Source organism: Amphimedon queenslandica, unplaced genomic scaffold (assembly GCF_000090795.2).
Source record: "Amphimedon queenslandica unplaced genomic scaffold, v1.1 AMPQUscaffold_12139, whole genome shotgun sequence".
NCBI classification, from domain to species: Eukaryota; Metazoa; Porifera; class Demospongiae; order Haplosclerida; family Niphatidae; genus Amphimedon; species Amphimedon queenslandica.
Genome location: NW_003547622.1, coordinates 2465 through 10047, shown reverse-complemented (window position 1 = coordinate 10047; position 7583 = coordinate 2465).

Sequence of the window (7583 nt, the reverse complement as noted above, 5' to 3'; positions counted from 1 at the left end):
TTCAGTGATGTAAGATGTTCAATAATTCTCTAGTCTTGTGAAACAAGAGATTGTGAACTGAAGTCAAGCTGAATTAAAGGTAGGATCATTCACCAGCATTTATTAATGAGTTGATCATTTTATTCTAAGATTCAAGCAGTATCTGGTAAATGGTCACAACTATATTATGATTCAGAGCAGCCTCTAATTCAGTAAAATTAACCTATTGATGATGTTTCTGACAATAGTGGCATTATGGGAAAGTATGTATCATGTTTTTTTAACCATTTTTAAATTTAAGAAGTATTGTAGCATGTAGTCACCTGATGAGCTAAATGCACTATTTTACCATGTTTGCTTGGAATTGATTAATCAGTTTGTAGAGGTAAATATCATCACTTGATGTAAGATTTTTTAATATTAAATTTTTTAACTCACATACAGTAAAACTAGAGATCGGGAGCTTAATGTTGCTTATGATAAAACATATAAGTATTTTGCGTATAACCTTCATCAAGAGTACATAATACCTTAAAGCACTCTTGCCTGTATGCATGAGCTATATAAATAGTCCTTACCCACAGATTATATTACTATTTTTCTCTTATTTAGCTGGATTAAATTTATTTGTCACTGAGAGAATGATAAAAACAACATTATAGTTTTGGATCATTAATAGACAAGATGATAATTAAGAAAAAGAGCCTTACTGATGAGATAGACTCTGATGAAATAATTAAAATGATTATTGAGCTTATAGACATTAGAGAATCTACAGCAGATGGTGATGGTGGTTACACAGAAATGTATCCAGCAATTTCAAAGTTGTAGGAAATTAGGTAGACGAGTTTCTAGCTGTCAATGAAAAGGAAATTCACAAAGAAAAGGCTTGTTCAAAATCAGTATCAGTCTGAATTTTAGATGAAACACCACAAAGAATGCGGTCTGACAAAATCCCTGAAGAGATGGCTGTAACTTTTCAATCTATTCTTCAGTCAGTTCAAGAGCAATATGAAGCTATATATTATCAAGAAATGATGATGAAGATAATGCTGAGTATATAAACACAGACATTTATATGATGGTGTTGCTCTTGTCTTGTTTGGAGAAGGCCTTGCATGCTATTGCTTTATGCTGAAAGATTGTGAAGAATCATTTGACAAATTCAGAGAAGCAGAAGGAATCTTTCAGGAATATGCTCACTCGAATAATTCTTATTTTCATGTATGGGAGACTTGGTGAGCTACTCCTCAAGCGAAAATCACACCAATGCCTGCCACATTCAGCACTCCTCTTAATATTGGTAATGTGTATATGTTGCTCAAGGATTTCTTAAAAGCTATTCCACACTACACTGAAGTCCTGAGGCTCAGCAGGGACAGGTCTACTGTGTATGTAGCATATCATAATCGTGGCTGTGCTTTGTTTGAGTTAGCTGAGAAGAAGAAAGGTGAGCAGTACCAGTTCACTAAAAGAGGCGAGTTCCAGTTTATTGCTATTGGGCCTGATACTGTTGATATGGATTACAAGCATCAGCCTGATGAAGAGTTGGATGATTACACTACTGAGCTGTACCAGCAGGCACTCAAAGATCTCAGAAAAGTCATCAAGAATGTTGATTCAGCTTTCTCTAATTCAAGTTCTAGCACTATTGGTTTGGATCTTTATCTCTCTTTGTTTCACATTAATGCCAAGACCTTCCAAAGAGCACAGGACTGTGCATTTAATCTCAGGGACCATTACCTCTCACTCACTATTGCAGAGCAAGTCAGAGCTCGTACACTTGGTGAGCTACTCCTCAAGCGAAAATTACACCAGCTACCTACCACATTCAGCACTCCTCTTAATATTAATGCAGTCAAACTTGCAGTTGAATTACTACCTGATCCTTATACTCCTGTGGTTGTACTCTCTTACACTGGCACTAGGCTACTGGTATGGGTACTAGTATTTGATGGTAAGACAGTGTCAGTTAATCAGTTCCTTTGAGCAGGAACCAGAGGAGGAGCTATTTGGGAAGCAACTTGGTATGTATCTTCAATATGAGCTTGCTGATGACCTCACTGGTAACATTGACCTTTATGGAGAGGAGGAAGAAAAAGAAGTTGAAGTTGAAATTGAAGAGGAAGGAGAGAAGACTGATGAAGAGAAGGAGATTGAAAGTGACGAGGAAAAGAAGCAAGAAAGCAATGAAGAGGAGAAAAAGGAAGTTGCTGAAAAATATAGTGACAACATGGATTCAAACAAGTTAGATGATATTGAAATTCTAACAAAAGCAACAGAACCAGTAAAAAAAGAAAAGGGGGACAAAAGGAGCAGTCCTGCTAGAAAAAGAAAAATCCTATTTGATCTTTACAAGATGATAGCTAAGCCATTGGGAAGCTATATACTCAAAGCAGTTATACCAGAACCTATTCTTCACTCAAAAGGTCCTCACAAGCTGATCTTAATCCCTGATAATAGCACCAAAATGATACTGTTCAATGCTCTACTAAATAAACAAGGAGGAGTGATAAGCATACACTACAGTTTTTCCATTCTCTCCTTTGTCTGGGTAATTGTGGGTATAATGTCACAAGCTCCTCCTACAGTGATACGCATCAATGGAAACACTACTGGTGATGTCCTCATTGTTGGTGATCCATTTAAACCAGCTTTTAAGTTTGAAGGAGAAGACTGGACTCCAGGACCTTTGCCACACGCTAAGAAAGAAGCAGAATGGGTTGGGAATTATATGGGAACACCACCATTGCTTGTGAAAGAGCCAACAAAGGATGTAGTATTAGCAAAACTGATACTCATGGGTTTGTTTTATTAGCTGGTCATAATTATTATGTTAGACAAACAACACTCACATCGTTTCTTCGCTATCATGAAGATGAAGAAGCTGTTACTTTATGCAAGTGAAAATTGAGTCTCTTCGTTTACAGTCTTGCCTCATAATACTCAGTTCCTGTGATTCTGGTCGGGGGAAGTTTAAAGGAGACGAGATACAAGGAATGTGCCGTTCTTTTCTATTAGCAGGAGCAGCTGCTGTGATGACATCATTATGGAAGGTCCCTGATCAATCTGCATCCTACTTTATGCAGTATTTCTATTGTTATCTTCTTAATGGTCACACCAATCATATAGTGTGTCACTTCAGAAGTCGATTCAAAGCATTCGCTCCATTCACCATTTCTCTCAAGTCATACACTGGGGAGGATATCAGCTAACAGGGAGTGATGCCAGGATTGTGGTTGAAGTCTCTGATCAGGATAAAATGGTTTTTAAAGCTTTGGGTTGTCCTGAAGGTGTCTCTCCATTTCCTTGCCTTGAGCTGTTACAACAGTTGGAAAATAATCTGCTTTCATCTTCTGAAAATAATGTTCAAGTGAGTTATCCTTAATCCAGGCTTATTGCACCTTTTGAATTTTGAATTTTTCCATAGATTTATGGTCCCTGTGGTACTAATCCTGCTGAAACTATTAAAGATTTCATTGCAAAGCATCATTCTGCCTATATCAATCTATCTACTAGTGTAATGCTTACCACCCTGTGGTAATAAATGATGTGATCAAGATCATGGAAAAGGTAAACTATGTATGTAGTGTTAATATTAAATTTTACTATTTTTATAATTATGCAGGTTGTTTGTGATTATGGTGATCACCAGTCATCAATGTTACTGGTTGTTGATAGTGCTACTGTTGATAATGTTGCTGATCTCATTCCTCTTTCTCGTCATAAAAACATTCAAATAATATTAGTGGCTCAATGGACTCCGGATTGCAAGGAAATGGCCAGAGAAGTGGATATTAAACTCAAGATGGGTGTAAGTTCATTGCAGCTGTTAAGCTACTCCTGGCAATGAGCTTGAGTGTGCTCAAAAGATAGTATATTCGTTGGTTAGTAATGAAGATAATGACATCAATCACTATAATTCTAAAGATATTAATAGTCTTGCTTCTTCATGCTCTGGGTCTCCATCAGTTGTAAAAAATGGCAGAACAAGTTGCTGTAGCAGGCAAATCAGCATTAAAGATAGGCAACAATGAAGATTTATCTGTACAGAAGTAATGGTTGTAAAATTATCTCAGAGTAAAACAGAATTTGAGGTATATTCATCACACATATAGCAATAGATTGTGCTGCTGAATTGTGACATGTCAATTGTATAGTATCTTATCCTATAGTTCTGTAATAGTACAGTCTTCTTCAACTAAGGTAGCTACATCCATTGATACAACATTATACACCATTCCTAATATTATACTCTGAATATATGTGGAGCAACATGGACATCGTTGATGAACTCATTGCCATTCAGTGGTATAGCATATAGAACTCAAAAGGAAAGCTAAGAATATACTATGAGCTGTTTATTCTCATGGGTTGGCAAATCGACTGTTAGAAAGGTTTGAAGACACTGAAAATGGCCGTCTTCTACATGTAGTAATGAGAAGAACATTCAAGAAATGAAGGATGATTGTTACATACTTTTGCTTAGTTTGATTAGAGCTAAATAATAAATAATGAATAATTGTTTAGAAGTTAAACAATCATTATAACATGTATTATGACCTATTTATTATAATAATTATTAGTTTTATATTATTATAAAATGCATTTTTTGCATCCTATAATTTATCTGTGGGATCATAATGGGTGTCATTGGTACATGCATGCATTTTGTCATTTACTTTATTATAATTTATATATGAAGATTATAAATGAGATCTGCTGATGCTTGGAGGTGGCAGGTTTTATCAACAAGAAGTAATGGTAATTGTCAATGTGGTAGACCTCAATATGTCACATTTTATGTAAAAAAAAACTAGTTTAAAGATATTATAAAAATACAATGATTCCAGCACTGAATATAAATAACTCCAACACAATTTTAAACTAATTAGTTTGATTACTGGACTTGGCCGGGACACCGGGCTGAGGAGACAGAGCTTTATTTCAAAAGTTGCTGTTTACATCATAGTGAGTCAGTGTTGTCTCTTGCATTGGTTCATCAGGATACCAGTATCCTAATTCATATTCTTCTCCATCTGATAGTGTGGTTGGGTCATTCCCGGATGCTACTGTTTCTTCTACTGGTACTTCTACCCGTCGGAATACGGGAGGAGCTGCTCTTGCTCTTGCTAGTCGATCTAATATAATGGTGATGATAATGAAACTTAGCAAAAGAACAATCATTGTTTATCACAGCGGCCAGTGGAACTGCTACAGAAAACTACGCTGGTCTGAATGGCTGGCCCGTATGGCGAGGTTTTTATAACATCATAACGACTTATCGTAGGTAGTAGATTGTGGGCGTAGCCCCAGGTCGTCGTCCTATTCATATAGATTTTATAACTACGTTGTCACGTAGTTATAAAATCTATGTCCTATTTCACCATCCACGTGCTACAGTGCTTTGCATGCAAAGCACTGTACCGGTATTTGATTGTTGTCAACACGTACATTTCTTCTATAATTACATACACGTCATTGAGAAACAGTATACACGTTGTATTGGAGAAATAGCAAGCCATAGCAACCACCCGCCCACGCTACGTAAATGGGTGTGGTCACGGCAAGCAAAATGGCGGTTTGAACATGGGACAAAGTTCTGAGCATTCTAACAGAGAAAGAACATAGAGATACTGTCTAAAGTCTTTTCTGGAAGCATTAGAAGGTAGAGAGAACCTTCATAAGTCTTAATAAGAACCCAGCTGTACTTGCAAGGTGGTGAAAACAATTATAGGAATATTTTTACACTGTTACGCTTGACAATACTGTCACGTGACAGTCTCATTTCTGACTCTAACTTACAGAGTATGAGACCCTGGAAGTGTCTGCAAGGCCTATCTGTACTTTGCATGGCAAGACTTGGCTAACTCCTCTCCCTCCTGGCCCCTGTCTGAGATCTCCAGGTTAGATTTCTCACTACTCTCACCCCAGCTAAAACCACTGCCCACTATAATGTAGTCTCTCGAGCCAGACCATTCCCCAGCCTACAGTCATTGGGCTGTAGGCTGGGGAATGGTCTGGCTCGCGAGACTAACTATAATGTCACTTAGACATGCTCCCTCTTAGTCTCGCCCCCTCTCAGTCTCTGTCCTATAGTCTTAGTTATAGACTCCGGTTATTACTACGCTGTTCAGATCTTAATGGACACACCTATATGTTCCATAATAGGATCCATTCTTCCACCTCCTCCTTATGCTCACTGTGTGCTACAGACTCCATAGAGTCATCATTTCACTTTCTGATAGAATGCACTGCTTATAATCCAATACTAGTCTCACCCCGCCCCTTTGCTACCTGTGGAGGAAGGGTCTGGAGACACTCAAGGTAAAAATGTGTGCTCATGCAGAGAAATTCACGTCCCAATCAGATTGCTCAGACCACGTGTAGGACAAGAAGTCATGTGACCGAAGAGCTCTGTTTAAGACAAAATAGAAAGAATGAGGACCAAATAAAGGAAGGAAAGAGCCTGTAATGCTCCCTGGACTTCTTTCTCAAGGTTTAAGAGCAGCATTACTGTCCTGCTTACTACAACGACGCCATCGCATTTATGATGTAATAATACTGTCACATGTTTACAATAAAACGTCATCAATAAAAAGTAAATACTATGGCTTTCTGTGAAGAGTTGCTGCTCTCAAATCTGCAAAAGATGTCCAAGAGACTGTATCCTCATCTTTTCTTAACTGCAAAGTATCTGTTTAAGCTGTCTTGATGGATCTAGTCTCCTCTGTCACATGACGTAGAGCCAACCGCGTGTTCTTCTTTCCACACACTTTTTGTGTGAGTGTCTCCAGACCCTTCCTCCACAGGCAGCGAAGGGGCGGGGTGAGACCGAATCCAATACGAGCTCAGTGGCTCCCCCTAATTAACACTGATGGGGATGCTGTAAATACTTTCTTTGACAGGCTCATTGGGCTATCCCCTCATCGCTGTCATCCCTCAGACCGGGTTCTCATCCTGCTCTACATATCTGACCTCAGAGCCCACCGGGCAATCTGCTTAAATCTATAATTTTTTAATAACTTTATCCTAAATTTCCTCCACTACGGTGGTATCTCCTCACATGAGGAGACAAGAAATTTCAAGAAGAAGATCATTTCATTAATATTTCAATGGAGCGGCTGCTACAAGTGGAACTGGAAAAAACCTGCACGTAGGCTTGTTACGGATTAAAAATTGATAGTCAGGGATATTCTTCAGAAAAGTCTAGAAAAAAATCAACTGTCTAATGACTTCATAATGAGAAGTCTCCAATCTAGGAAAACTTCAGCTGCATAAAGTTCTCTTTTGAAGGTATTTTATGAACTGGCACTCTGTGCAATGTATCCATTTTAGTATATTTAAGACCTTATTCTCCCTCCAGCTTTTACACTGATATCACAACAGCTATCATAATGAGATGTGTAGGTTTATGTGGCTATTACCCAATGTACTGAAAGTTTTTTATCTTAATTTCTCTCTTAGGCTGTGTTTTATTCATTAATTTTTACATTTTATAAATTTTTGATATTTTGTAATTTTTTAGATTTTAAAATTTTTATTTTTTATCACTTTTTATAATTATTTTAAATTTTTTAGATTTTTACATTAAAAAATTTTTT